This window comes from Oncorhynchus mykiss, chromosome 28, assembly GCF_057628025.1.
Source record: "Oncorhynchus mykiss isolate SJ-2025 chromosome 28, ASM5762802v1, whole genome shotgun sequence".
Lineage (NCBI taxonomy): Eukaryota > Metazoa > Chordata > Actinopteri > Salmoniformes > Salmonidae > Oncorhynchus > Oncorhynchus mykiss.
In genome coordinates, this window is record NC_143049.1 from 31,978,805 (window position 1) to 31,992,841 (window position 14,037).

General features: G+C 41.4%; 1 protein-coding gene across 1 annotated transcript in view; it reads right to left on the reverse strand.

The window, feature by feature from the left end:
* The window catches only part of LOC110508940 (guanine nucleotide-binding protein G(I)/G(S)/G(O) subunit gamma-12), a 55,787-nt gene extending 43,562 nt beyond the window's left edge, over positions 1-12,225 (reverse strand). The window contains exon 1 of the mRNA XM_021589863.3: positions 11,924-12,225. The gene's annotated coding sequence lies outside the window, so the exon portion shown is untranslated. The remainder of the gene's footprint in view (positions 1-11,923) is intronic.
* Between the last annotated feature and the right edge of the window lie 1,812 nt (positions 12,226-14,037).

The following is a 14,037-nucleotide window of genomic DNA, read 5'->3' on the forward strand; positions in this document are numbered from 1 at the left end:
CTTCAATCTGTAGCTAATGCAGAACTATAATTGCGCCTGCAAGCGAGGACCCTATTACCCTACTGACCGAGTGCATTGTACTAGCTAACACACATTACCCTAACTTTGTCCTCTACCAAACAAAGCAGCTTTGTTTCAGGAATGGGGGTGTTGGAAACTTTTGCTCATTCAAGTATTTACTTCAGTATTTAGTCTAAGGTTGCGACTGAAGTATATTTACATTCTTTAAACCACATGTAGCACAATACATACTGCAATATGAGAAGACACTGCTCTGCCAAAGTGGCAAACCCTCACATACGCACAATATCAGAGTGATGTATGTATTTCAATATTTGGATATGTCACTGTTTGTAAGTAGCCCATTAAAAGCAGGATACAAGTGTATGCTCTGGCTCAGGAAAGTTTTAGACCGCCTGAGGAAAGACAATGTGAGAGCTGGGAATGTAGTCTAGTGCGCCACCTAGCGTCCATAAAGAGGAATTGCTATTTATTTGAGCCTTTTTCTTATTTTTTTTCTTCCATATGCCATGCCAACAATCGTGCGCCAATTTCAGGTCATTTTAAGAAAATTGTCATTTCATTATTACCTATGTTTCTCCTGTTAATTTCATGTCAGGACAATGTTTAAGGAATTAATAACTTTGAGTAAGTGGCCCTTTCGAGGGATGTAAACAGGAAATGTCACTGACAAAACCATGGCAACGAAACATTATTTTATAATCCGAGACATTCTTGTATAATCTAACAGTACAGCCACAACAAATATAAGAAAAGTTTGAGCAACAAAATTCCACAGCAAAAATTCTGCCATATAGTATGTTTTTTTCTATCCAATGTTTTCAGATGTTTGGTTTCAACAGGAAAATCCAAGTTGTGATAATGCCTGCATTCCCACCTTATCAGCAGCAGGGGACAGCAGAATATAGGATTCTTCTTTATTTTTTTGGGGGGGGGGGGCTCTGAGCTCTGTGCACGTACAGTAGCCTACACACAAACGTGTTCTCTGCATTTTCATAAATTATGACTATAGTTAATAATAGTAAGCATCAATCTGTTTTTGGTATCTAATTTCCAACATATTAAAGAGCCACTGAACACGCCGATTGGCACTCGATTTCATTCTTGGTGGTGTGTTTCCTGACCGATTCCACGTTTGGTTAATGATATTTGTCCCCAAAAAAAAGAAAGAAAATGCTGTTTCATATAAACTTCCTCACTGTATATGCTATTGTATTAAGAGCAATCCCCGCAGCTGTTTACCCCAGGTTAGTGGGCAAATGGACATCGTCAAATCAAAACCCAACCTTCATTTACCCATTGTGACGCACGGATGTTCAAAACTCCGTTTTGGATGAGACTGACTTCATGACAAAAATGATCCTATTTACACTTTGTAGACAATTTTGACTCGAATAAATGTTTCTGACACATATCAATGCCACATAGGCCATTTTCAAAGGGATTGTTTGCTTTTTAAAGGCAGTGGCTCTTTACGTAATTTAATACAATGAGTAACACGTTGTATTGCACACACATTTAATATACTTAGCTTAACACACATACAGTACATTACATTTGTTCACTGCATGTCTTTGATTCAAACAATTACTAGTACTACTGGGCCAGGATTTGCGGCCCGGAAGTTCGTGGAGATCGCATTAACGGTAAACGCTAAATTTCAGCTCAAACGTAAATTACCTGTAAAAGTCAAGAGCAATGCGCTACTCTCTAACGTGTCTTGGATTGAATCCCGGCCCTAGTCTTCCGACACGAAGACAAAGCATTAGAACAGAGTGGCCGAGGCCAGAGCTTCATATCAACAACGGAAGTTAACGTTAGCTTGACATTAGCCTGAGCCGCTCATCTGAGGAGAGACTCAACAGTTACGACAGGAGCCTCAAATTAAAAAGCAATATTTTATCCCACCCCCAGACTGGTTTAGGGAATAAACATCACACTTCCTGAGCTCCCTGGTTTGGGATTGGATTCACTGTATCAGCCTCAGTGATTCCAAAGCACTACTATAGAAACACTGCCATACATAGCTTACAGTCAATTTACTTATTGTACTATATAATGTCAAACAGCCATCCTCTCCACTCTCAGCTACTACTAGTCATCTAACAATACCACAACATGTCTGGTGTCAGAGAATGCTGTTATGCCCACATGAACCACTTTGACTTTCTAAATGGATAGGCCAGCTTGGCTGTGTTTTCAGTGCTTACTGAATCTTTTAATTGAATATCTAAATCTATAGGCTAACGAAGTGAGCAACAGCAGTTCAATATATACAGTGGGGCAAAAAGGTATTTAGTCAGCCACCAATTGTGCAAGTTCTCCCACTTAAAAAGATGAGAGAGGCCTGTAATTTTCATCATAGGTACACTTCAACTATGACAGACAAAATGAGAAAAAAAAAAATAGAAAATCACATTGTAGTATTTGGTCAATAACAAAAGTTTCTCAATACTTTGTTATATACCCTTTGTTGGCAATGACAGAGGTCAAACGTTTTCTGTAAGTCTTCACAAGTTTTTCACACACTGTTGCTGGTATTTTGGCCCATTCCTCCATGCAGATCTCCTCTAGAGCAGTGATGTTTTGGGGCTGTTGCTGGGCAACACGGACTTTCAACTCCCTCCAAAGATTTTCTATGGGGTTGAGATCTGGAGACTGGCTAGGCCACTCCAGGACCTTGAAATGCTTCTTACGAAGCCACTCCTTCGTTGCCGGGCGGTGTGTTTGGGATCATTGTCATGCTGAAAGACCCAGCCATGTTTCATCTTCAATGCCCTTGCTGATGGAAGGAGGTTTTCACTCAAAATCTCACGATACATGGCCCCATTCATTCTTTCCTTTACACGGATCAGTCGTCCTGGTCCCTTTACAGAAAAACAGCCCCAAAGCATGATGTTTCCACCCCCATGCTTCACAGTAGATATGGTGTTATTTGGATGCAACTCAGCATTCTTTGTCCTCCAAACACGACGAGTTGAGTTTTTACCAAAAGGTTATATTTTGGTTTTATCTGACCATATGACATTCTCCCAATCTTCTTCTGGATCATCCAAATGCTCTCTAGCAAACTTCAGACGGGCCTGGACATGTACTGGCTTAAGCAGGGGGACACGTCTGGCACTGCAGGATTTGAGTCCCTGGCGGCGTAGTGTGTTACTGATGGTAAGCTTTGTTACTTTGGTCCCAGCTCTCTGCAGGTCATTCACTAGGTCCCCCCGTGTGGTTCTGGGATTTTTGCTCACCGTTCTTGTAATCATTTTGACCCCACAGGGGGTGAGATCTTGCATGGAGCCCTAGATTGAGGGAGATTATCAGTGGTCTTGTATGTCTTCCATTTCCTAATAATTGCTCCCACAGTTGATTTCTTCAAACCAAGCTGCTTACCTATTGCAGATTCAGTCTTCCCAGCCTGGTGCAGGTCTACAATTTTGTTTCTGGTGTCCTTTGACAGCTCTTTGGTCTTGGCCATAGTGGAGTTTGGAGTGTGACTGTTTGAGGTTGTGGACAGGTGTCTTTTATACTGATAACAAGTTTAAACAGGTGCCATTAATATAGGTAACAAGTGGAGGACAGAGGAGCCTCTTAAAGAAGGTCTGTGAGAGCCAGAAATCTTGCTTGTTTGTAGGTGACCAAATACTTATTTTCCACCATAATTTGCAAATAAATTCATAAAAAATCCTAAAAATCCTCCTTTCTGGATTTTGTTTCTCATTTTGTCTGTCATAGTTGAAGTGTACCTATGATGAAAATTACAGTCCTCTCTCATATTTTTAAGTGGGAAAACTTGCACAATAGGTGGCTGACTAAATACTTTTTTGCCCCACTGTATGTAGGCTTTTAATTTGATCACTTTTGTTGCAGAGAATGTTCCTGCATAACAGGAAGTGCAAACATGTAGTGTAATTGAGTTTTAAAAAGGCTTCTAAAGTTTGTAATTTCCAGACTTAATTTGCCCTAAGTAAAACTGTATCAACTTCTACAAAACTTTACATTAATTATAATCCACATTATGATTCACATTTCTTGTTGCTGTAGGATTATTTTCCTGCTGTAACAAAATAGCTCAAATGAATAACTGTAGTACTGTATTATAACACTCCTAGAAAAAAATGGTTCCAAAAGTTATTCGGCTAGAGAACCCTTTTTGATTTCTGGTAGAACACTTTTAGTTCCCGGTAAAACCATCTGTAAAAAGTGTTCTACCTGGAACCCAAAGGGTTCTACTGGCAACCAAAAGTGGTTCTGAAAAGGGTTATTCTATGGGGACAGCTGAAAAAGCAACTTTTTTTCTAAGAGAGTATGATTTACATCCTCCCTGGGTTTGGACAAGCAATCAGTTATCATTGGCATCACCCTAGTATCAACAGCTGCTAACCTCACTGGGATGGATTCAAAAGGCCAGGCTATGAGTGCCTAGGGCTGGATTTGAGCTTCCCATAAACTGACTTAAATTCAATTATATCAGCTAGGTGTGCATCAGTGCATGTGTAAATTCATGAGAAAACAATTGCTTCACCATAAGAATACATGTGTGTGTGTGCGTGCGTGCGTGCGAAAGAGAGAGACAGAGAGAGAGCACCAGGTGGAAGACAAAGCTCGTCCACTGAAGAGGTCTCTGCATATGACAGCTTCTACATGGTAACAACTCACGTGGTCACGACGACGGCATGTGGCACAAGGCTGCCTGCATCCAAAAATAAACCATTGTCATATCCCTCCCTTCTTTGTTGTCTTCTCATCCATCCTCTTCCTGCCATCCCCCTTACTAATGGACATCTTAGAATTCCTTTTGAAGGGGATTTTAGTTGGAATTCTGCTTGTCATATGGGGAAATCTAGGAATGTTTTAAGGTTGATCTGAAAATCTGGAAATGTTTGGAGATTGACCCTCGATAACTTGAGAGAGAATGAGGATCTGTAGGGTGGTTAAACCACTTGATGGACTCCTCAAGAATACAATGACTATCTATCTATCTTATCCACAATCCTCTCCACTTCATCTGAATGGAAGTTTTTTTTCACTACAGCAGTACAACAAAGAGATTGAATGAGCCTCCAGGATGCATGACCAAAACAGAGTTTTCACCGTGTAGCTGATTGAGGAAAGGAAGACTTTACACTAGTGTGTCACACAGGGCTTGTAAGGACGAGACACAACATGTTATACACCGCCAGAGTTTATGACTACACAAATTAGGTGGAAGTCCGCTTCCATCTCAGATAGTTGCTACGACAACCATTAAATTATTGAAGCACACGTTTGATCCCCATTCAAATCAGATTAAAATATAGGTCCTAACAGACACACTTTGTGCAGGAAAGCAGAGAGGCAGAGATGTTTATCTATTATATGTCATTTCCTGTGAAGTAATATCTAGTTCTTTATAAAAAAAAAGTTGTATAGGGGTCTAAGAAGAATGGGTCAGCAGGGTAGCCTAGTGGTTAGAGCGTTGGACTAGTAACCGGAGGGTTGCAAGTTCAAACCCCGAGCTGACAAGGTGCAAATCTGTCGTTCTGCCCCTGAACAGGCAGTTAACCCACTGTTCCTAGGCCATCATTGAAAATAAGAATTTGTTCTTAACTGACTTGCCTAGTTAAATAAAGGTAAAATATATATATATTTTTTTAAAGAATCAACTCCCAGGACACTAAGGTTGTCATAACCCAATCTTGTGCATTGTTTTTTCCAGTTATACAATTAAAAGCATAAATTCATCAACCTATCGCTGAATCATCAGTTTTGGGTGTGGCTACTGTACATCGGTAATGTCAACACTCTTGTTGGTTAATCGATACTGAACAAAAATATAAATGCAACGTGCAACAATTTCAAAGATTTTAACAAGTTACAGTTCATATGAGGAAATCAACTAATTGCAATAAATTCATTAGGTCCTAATCTATGGATTGCACATGACTGGGAATACAGATATGCATCTGTTGGTCACAGATACCTTTAAAAATAAATGGGCCTCACATTGGGCCTCAGGATCTCGTCACATTATTTTTGTGCATTTAAATTGCCAATAGATAAAATGCAATCGTGTTTGTTGTCCGTAGCTTATGCCTGCCCATACCATAACCCCCCTGCCACCATGGGCACTCTGTTCACAATGTTGACATCAGCAAACCGCTGACCCTAACAATGCCATACACATTGTCTGCAGTTGTGAGGTCGGTTGAATGTACTGCCAAATTCTCTAAAATGACTTTAGAGGCTGCTTATGGTAGAAGGATGAACATTCAATTATCTGACAACAGTTCTGGTGAACATTCCTGTTGTGTGATTAATCTGCACATTTTTGAGTGGCCTTTTATTGTCCCCAGCACAAGGTGCACCTGTGTAATGATAATGCTGTTTAATCAGATTCTTGATATGCCAACCCTGTTAAGTGGATTAATTATCTTGGCAAAGGAGAAATGCTCAATAACAGTAACACGTAAACAAATTTTCTGCACAAAATTTGAGAGAAATAAGCTTTTTGTGTGTATTGAACATTTCTGGGGTCTTTTATTTCAGCTCATGAAACATGGGACCAACACTTTACATGGGTCAAGTGGACAAACTTCCCTTAACATACGGCTGAACCAACCACCACAAACAACAGGACAAAACATGATTCTGGATTTGCCGGCACTACTAAAGTCATTTTTGTTTAGTAGCACTTTATTTTAAGTACAGAAATTACCAGGTATTTACTAGCAAACTACACTGTCAAATGATTCATACACAGTTATACTCTATTTTCTGATTTATTGGGATTGTTTTGCGGATTCATTTTTAAACTCAAGTCAGACCTCATTTTAGACTAGTGGAGATAACAAAGTGTTATTGATGTTGCACTGTTTTGTCAATGCAATTTGTGTGCGATGACAAAGAGCTAATTTCCACATTATGTCAACAATTATGTTCTTTGTTGTATTAGTGTATTAGTGTATTATGATATTGTCTTGGGGACACCAGTTGATCAATGTGGAGTGAGCAGTCATATCCTCTGAGTTCATTACTGAGAAGGTTATTCAATCACCCACATAAACATGGACTAGAGGAAACAGAGGAAGTGAGTGACTGTGTGTGTGCACGTGTGTGTGCACGTGTGTGTGTGTGTGTGTGTGTTCGCACATATTTTAATCACTGGCAAGACAGTTGGTATTAAACTGTATCAACAAGAATGACTTGAAACCTCACAAGTAGAACACACAGAAACTCACAAGCAAAGATTGCATTGCGTCTAAGCTCTTCCTTCCTCATATACAAACCTGAGTTTATTCAAGACTGTAGCCACGGCTACCGAGCAAGTTCTGCAGCCTTCTCTTTCAAAGAAGACACTTGCTTCTGAAATCATTACAAGTTGGATCAAAAGTCAAACTGTGTGAGTACCCTGTGGGTTTATTGCTGTCAAGAATGTACAGCTTCCCATGATTTCTTATTATTATATCGGCCCAAAAAGGGAGGAAGGAAGACAGAAGGAATAGTCTAAATTGAAACTACTACAGTTTCAACTACTAATAGTTTCCAAATGAAACATCATGTTAAGATGAATGCACTAACTGTTAGTCACTCTGGATTCCTGACGGGCCTCCCCCAGGTGGTGAAGGTAGAAAACAACATCTCCACTTCGCTGATCCTCAACACTGGGGCCCCACAAGGGTGCGTGCTCAGCACCCTCCTGTACTCTCTGTTCACCCATGACTGTGTGGCCATGCACACATCCAATTCAATCATCAAGTTTGCAGATGAAACAACAGTAGTGGGCTTGATCAAATCAAATCAAATGTATTTATACAGCCCTTCTTACATCAGCTGATATCTCAAAGTGCTGTACAGAAACCCAGCCTAAAACCCCAAACAGCAAGCAATGCAGGTGTAGAAGCACGGTGGCTAGGAAAAACTCCCTTATAACAGAACATGGCCAAGACGTTCAAATGTTCATAAATTACCAGCATGGTGAAATAATAATATTCACAGTAGTTGTCAAGGGTGCAACAAGTCAGCACCCCTCAGGAGTAAATGTCAGTTGGCTTTTCATAGCCGATCATTAAGAGTATCTCTGTTGATCACCAACAACGACGAAACAGCCTACAGGGAAGAGGTGAGGGCCCTCGGAGTGTGGTGTCAGTTAAATAACCTCGCACTCAACGTCAACAAAACAAATGATATAATCGTGGACTTCAGGAAACAGCAGAGGGAGCACCCCCCTTTCCACATCGACGGAACAGCCGTGGAGAATGTGGAATGTTATAAGTTCCTCGGCATACACGTCACGGACAAACTAAAATGGTCCACCCACACAGACAGTGTGGTGAAAAAAACGCAACAGCGCCTCGTCAACCTCAGGAGGCTGAAGAAATGTGGCTTGTCACCTAAAACCCTCACAAATTTTTATAGATGCACATTTGAGAGCATCCTGTCAGGATGTATCACCGCCTGGTACGGCAACTGCACTGCCCACAACCGCAAGGCTCTCCAGAGGGTGGTGCGGTCTGCACAACGCATCACCGGGGGCAAACTACCTGCCCTCCAGGACAGCTACAGCACCCGATGTCACAGGAAGAACAAAAAGATCATCAAGGACAACAACCACCCGAGCTACTGCCTGTTCACCCCACTACCATCCAAAAGGTGAGGTCAGTACAGGTGCATCAAAGCTGGGACTGAGAGACTGAAAAACAGCTTCTATCTCAAGGCCATCAGACTGTTAAACAGACTAACAGAGAGACTGCTACCTACATACAGACTTGAAATCATTGGCCACTTTAATAAATGAATCACTAGTCACTTTAATAATGCCACTTTAATAATGTTTACATTTCTTGCATCACTCATCTCATATGTATATACCGTATTTTATACCATCTATTGCATCTTGCATATGCCGCTCTGTCATTGCTCATCCATATATTTATATATATATTCTTATTCCATCCCTTTAGATTTGTGTGTATTAGGTAGTTGTTGTGGAATTGTTAGATTACATGTTAGATGTTGCTGCACTGTTGGAACTAAAAGCACAAGCATTTCGCTACACTAGCATAACATCTGCTAACCATGTGTATGTGACCAATAAAATTTTATTTGAGAGAGTCTGCTAAATAACTAAAATGTAAATGTAAAGTTTCAAAATAAAAGCTAGAACTAAAACTGATAGTGTATGTCATCATAAAAAGATGAAATTGTAAGTTACCGGAAATTATTACAATGGCAATTCATATAGTAATGTATAGTAATGTTTTGTTTTAACGGTAACTGTACCGATATGCCAAGAAACAGGCCGGGGAGCCTTATGACAAAACCACGCAGTTTGACAAGACTGCCTTTCATTTTAATGGGCGTAGTAGAGTGAGGCTTTGATGAGAGAAAATAAGGGTACTAATGAGTTGGTCTAATCAATGCCTTGCCTGTGTTGACTCTGTGATGGGGAGACAGAACAGCTTATTGTCTGTGTATAAACGCCTTGGCCTAGAGCCTCCCTGGCTGGGCCTCCCTAGCTGGGCCTCCTTGGTTGGGTCTCCCTGGCTGGCCTCCCTGGCTGGGCCTCCCTGGCTGGTCGTAATTCGGCTGCATCATCACTCTCTCAGTCAGCGCTCTAGTTGATGATCACAATGTAAACTGTACTACGAGGAGGTCCTCGCGACATGTTAAGCACAGGTCTGCTAAATAAATGACAAACAGAGTTCCAAAGAGCCACGGTTTATTAACAATCGCAGAGCAATACAAAAGTTCATAAAATTGTGAGTCACAATACACCACACAGAAGGACACACACTGGCTGGGGCTATTTCTTAGAAGACACACAATGAGTTCGCAGCAGGGCAAGAAATAATCACAAGTATTCACACTCTTTGTAAGACAGCACACTCATGATGAAACACTCTTATTTAGATAAAACACTTAATAATTAGCATACAAAACACACACGTGGATGAATAAGACTTGCTTCTGCTCTCTGACTAAATAGTTCCCTCCTAAGTAAAGTCAGATGTGGCGGTATCTAGGAAAGTGGTGACCAAATAAACAGGTACTGTAGACAAACAAACATTTAAAATAAATAGTCAGCCCGCCAATGCATCCCCAAATATTTTGCCTGAAATACCAGACTAAACAAAATACCAAACCCTGCCTACCTAATGTAAGAAACTCAATAATATAGTCAGAGCAGTGAAAGGCTTCTCCCAAGCTCACTTTGAAGTTGGCAAGCCATGCTCTTTCCTGACCTCCACAACCATAACTCGCTGTCAAAGCCGCTTCTCCCAACAGCACTGAACACTTCCCTCCAACTGCGTCGAACACGTCACAAAAGTTCAATAAACTTTAGACTTCGACTTCTCCGTCCTCCTCTCCTCCGTGACCCGGAAACCAATAAGTGGTCGAGAAGAGTAAATGTGTTTGTATGCGAACGAAGGAGTCTGCTCCCCTCCTCGAAAACCTACTTCGGCAGAGGATGCGCGAGAGTATCCTCGCAGCGTCTAGGCAGAAGGGTTTAACAATCCGCAAGACCCCCTTTGAATCAGCTGTTGAGCTGTTGTTTTCCCAAAGGAGAAAAGAATGCAAACATTTAACAATGATACGCTACTTGTCTTTTTGTCGATAAAATGTCTTGCACAACTAGCTTCATTCGTGTTACCACTTTACACATATATTTTGGGATTCCACACCTGTAAACTCCATTTGCCTGATGACACGCAAGTGGAGGTGGTTCTCATTTCATATAAGTCATTTCCCACTGGGCACAGACGTCAATTCAACTTCTATTCAATGTTGGTTCAACGTAATGTTATTGCAATTATGTGGAAACAACGTTGATTCAACCAATGGGTTGTTTCCACGTTTCCTTTCCTCGACTCATGTCCTTGATTACCTTTGACATTTTTCAAAAGGTGGAGAGGACAGAGGAGAGGAGGCGAGCAAAACCATTTGAGATACTCCCATGGAGTGAACAGGAAATGTGCACTGTTCCTTGCGCTCCCGGGTGGAACCAACACTCTCTTTCCCTGAACGTTTCACTTCAGGTATTTATGCAAATCGTACACCTCATCTCATAGCAGCCAGTAGGTGCCACTGGCTACAATAAGTTACACATTGGACAGAGTTGAAGACACAGGTGGGTCAAGCTGACCTTCAGGAGCCAAGAACATGCAATCATACACTTTCTTCTATCGGGATAAAAATGTGGAATCCGGCCATTGTGCTGTCATATGCAGTGTAGCCTAATGGTTGCTAGACTTCTCATTGAAATAGTAGCAATAGAACATCCTCACTTTGTAACTGGTTTACTACAGTATTGCCATATTTGATTATCTACTGCATGCATGTGGATATATTTTATTCTGTTAGGTTCCCATTAAAGGTGGTATTAAAAAAAATTGCACACTCCTCGAGCCCAATGTGTGTGCTTGGCCTGTCACATCTAGATGTATGGAGAAGGGGAGAAGGATTGATGTGAACAGGTAGCCTATGACTTGTTGCACGAACAAGTCGACCAGTCTCTGGAAGGCCTGACGATAAGTAGCCTACACGAATGGAAATACTGGCACTGTACGCTGTGCTTCAGCTGTTTCACAATAGGCGTATTACAATTCATTCTTGGTCAGAAGGGCGATTACCGTCGACACCCAAAGGCATAGCATACATACAATTATCACGGTAATAACTACAAAATGCACTTATGTTACGCGCTCTACTAATGTGACAGGTTCTGTCCCAATGTAAGCAAAATTGGTAACAATGTCAATATTTTATGTTATCTATCTGGGTGCCACTGGAGTATCCTACAAATAAATACATTGTAATGGCAAGTTATCTTTCTGAACGTTTTTTGAAGAGCTAAAACAGGGAATGTGTTTTATAGGCCTATTGATTAACCCTTGACTTCCTAGGAACACTGACACGACACACTTACCTGGCGAGGGCAATACAAGCTGGTCTCCCCGTGTCGCCTACTGTATCCGTCACCAACTAGGAGGAGACCTCACTCAATAACAGTTGAAAGCTATGAAAAGCAGATCAACCGACGGTCTTTGGGACTGCCAACTGGTGCCACTTTCACTTTCTCACGGTGTTGGCTGTCGCTTATCGTAAATATCGTTGATTATTTTATTTTCTCCACCTACTTGCCCGTATGACTAGGCTACACTCCCTCGTCCGCTTCGTGACGAAAACTAACGATCGCAGCCGGATAGAGAAGTGAAGTCACAGAACAGTGGGAACACTAGCGGGTGTTTTGAGAATTTGTTGTTTTGCAGTCTCTGCTCCTGTATTTATTGGTGCCTCCCAGGCGCCCTCTTTCTGTGCAAAGCGTTTCAATACAATATGTACTAGGCATCCGCGGGTCGATTTTTTCTTGAGTGGATTTGGCGGGTCGCCGGAACATAATTACAGGAACATTTGTAGACGGCAAATTGACCGCAAGAAGACCAAACATATATGTTTGACTAAAACAATCATTTCAAACCCTGATTACATCATACGACCACGTTTATCTCTATTATGAGTGGGAATACTTGCAAACATATTTCTTAAATTAAAATCTCTTGGAGCTGATTTCCTGATGTTTTTTTAGTCTATTATGTCAAACAACTAACACACTTGGGGGGCCAAATAAACCCACTCGCGTGGGGGGCCCTGTACTAGGCTATACTTCATATTAGCCCAAAGGCCGGCAGATGGCGATATTGAGTGGTTTCAACTTACCTTCCAAAGGCAATGGGCTCGTTCGAGCATATTACTTTTGTCAAAATGGTCACTGCCTTTCAAAGTCTGAGCCATTATGGGCATAAAAAAAAACTGTCCGATTTGCACCTACATGTAGGCTGCATGAACTTTGCAACAACCATGTGATCAAAGGTCATGAAGTATCGCTGCAATTTTATGCACTTGCACCTTACCAGCTTCAACTTGCCTGCATTCCAGGCTGTATCACAACTGACCGTAATTTGGAGTCCCATAGGGTGGCGCACAATTGGCCTTAGTGACGGCCGGGGTAGGCCATCATTGTACATAAGAATGTTATTAACCTACTTGCCTAGTTAAATAAAGGTTAAAAAAATATATATACAATTGTGGGAGGCTCGATTGTCAACCAATCATTAGGGTGCTTTTGTTTGACCCATGCAAACGGGACCAAAGATGCCCTTTCGAAAAAAGATTGAAGTCAGAGTGGAGTATTAACTGCAGTTAGTGCGAGAGAGACTCAAATAACATATTCATTTGTACATATCCACTGTATACCTGAATGGCGAATTTGGTTCCTGTTTCAGTCACACCCTTAGAAAAAAAATCAAAGATTGCAGTTTTGAAACTGCAGTAAGTGCTGTAACTGCAGTCGACTGATATTTTCTGAACCTCTCCAACACAGAGAAAACACCATCATCTCCCACAGACAGCAGTCAGTGAGCTCTGTGGACCCTGTGAAGGGCATGGTACTGGCTGAGGCCCCACAGCAGCAGCCCATCAGTTATGAGGTGCTGACCACCGGTGGAAACACTATGCTCCTTGAACGGGAGACCAATGAATCAGAGAAAGAACTGTCCTCTACCAGCCTGTCCACGGCTACAGGCAGGAAGTAGGCTGGAGGAACTAGCTGCTTCGATGGAGCACTGAGGGGACTGAGGAAAGGACAAGAAGCCTGTAAGCACTCCGTTCTACGTGAATTTAAGTACTCTAATATTGTAGCAACACATTGTCAACACAGAAGTTGAAGATGTTTTTTTCCCTTCTTCAGTCTCACAGAGCTGCTACGGGAGAAGATTAACTCCGGCAAGCAAAAGAGGAATGATTTCCATTTATTTAGGAACAGAAAAATGTTCAGTAAACTTGCCATTTCTTTGCAAATTAGTTCAGTACCATCTAATTTGGTTTTTTTTTTACATGTTATTGAACCTTTATATAACTAGGCAAGTCAGTTAAGAACAAATTCTTATTTACAATGATGGCCTACCCCGGCCAAACCCAGACGACGCTTGGCCAATTGTGCGTTGCCATATGGGACTCCCAATCACAGCCAGATGTGATACA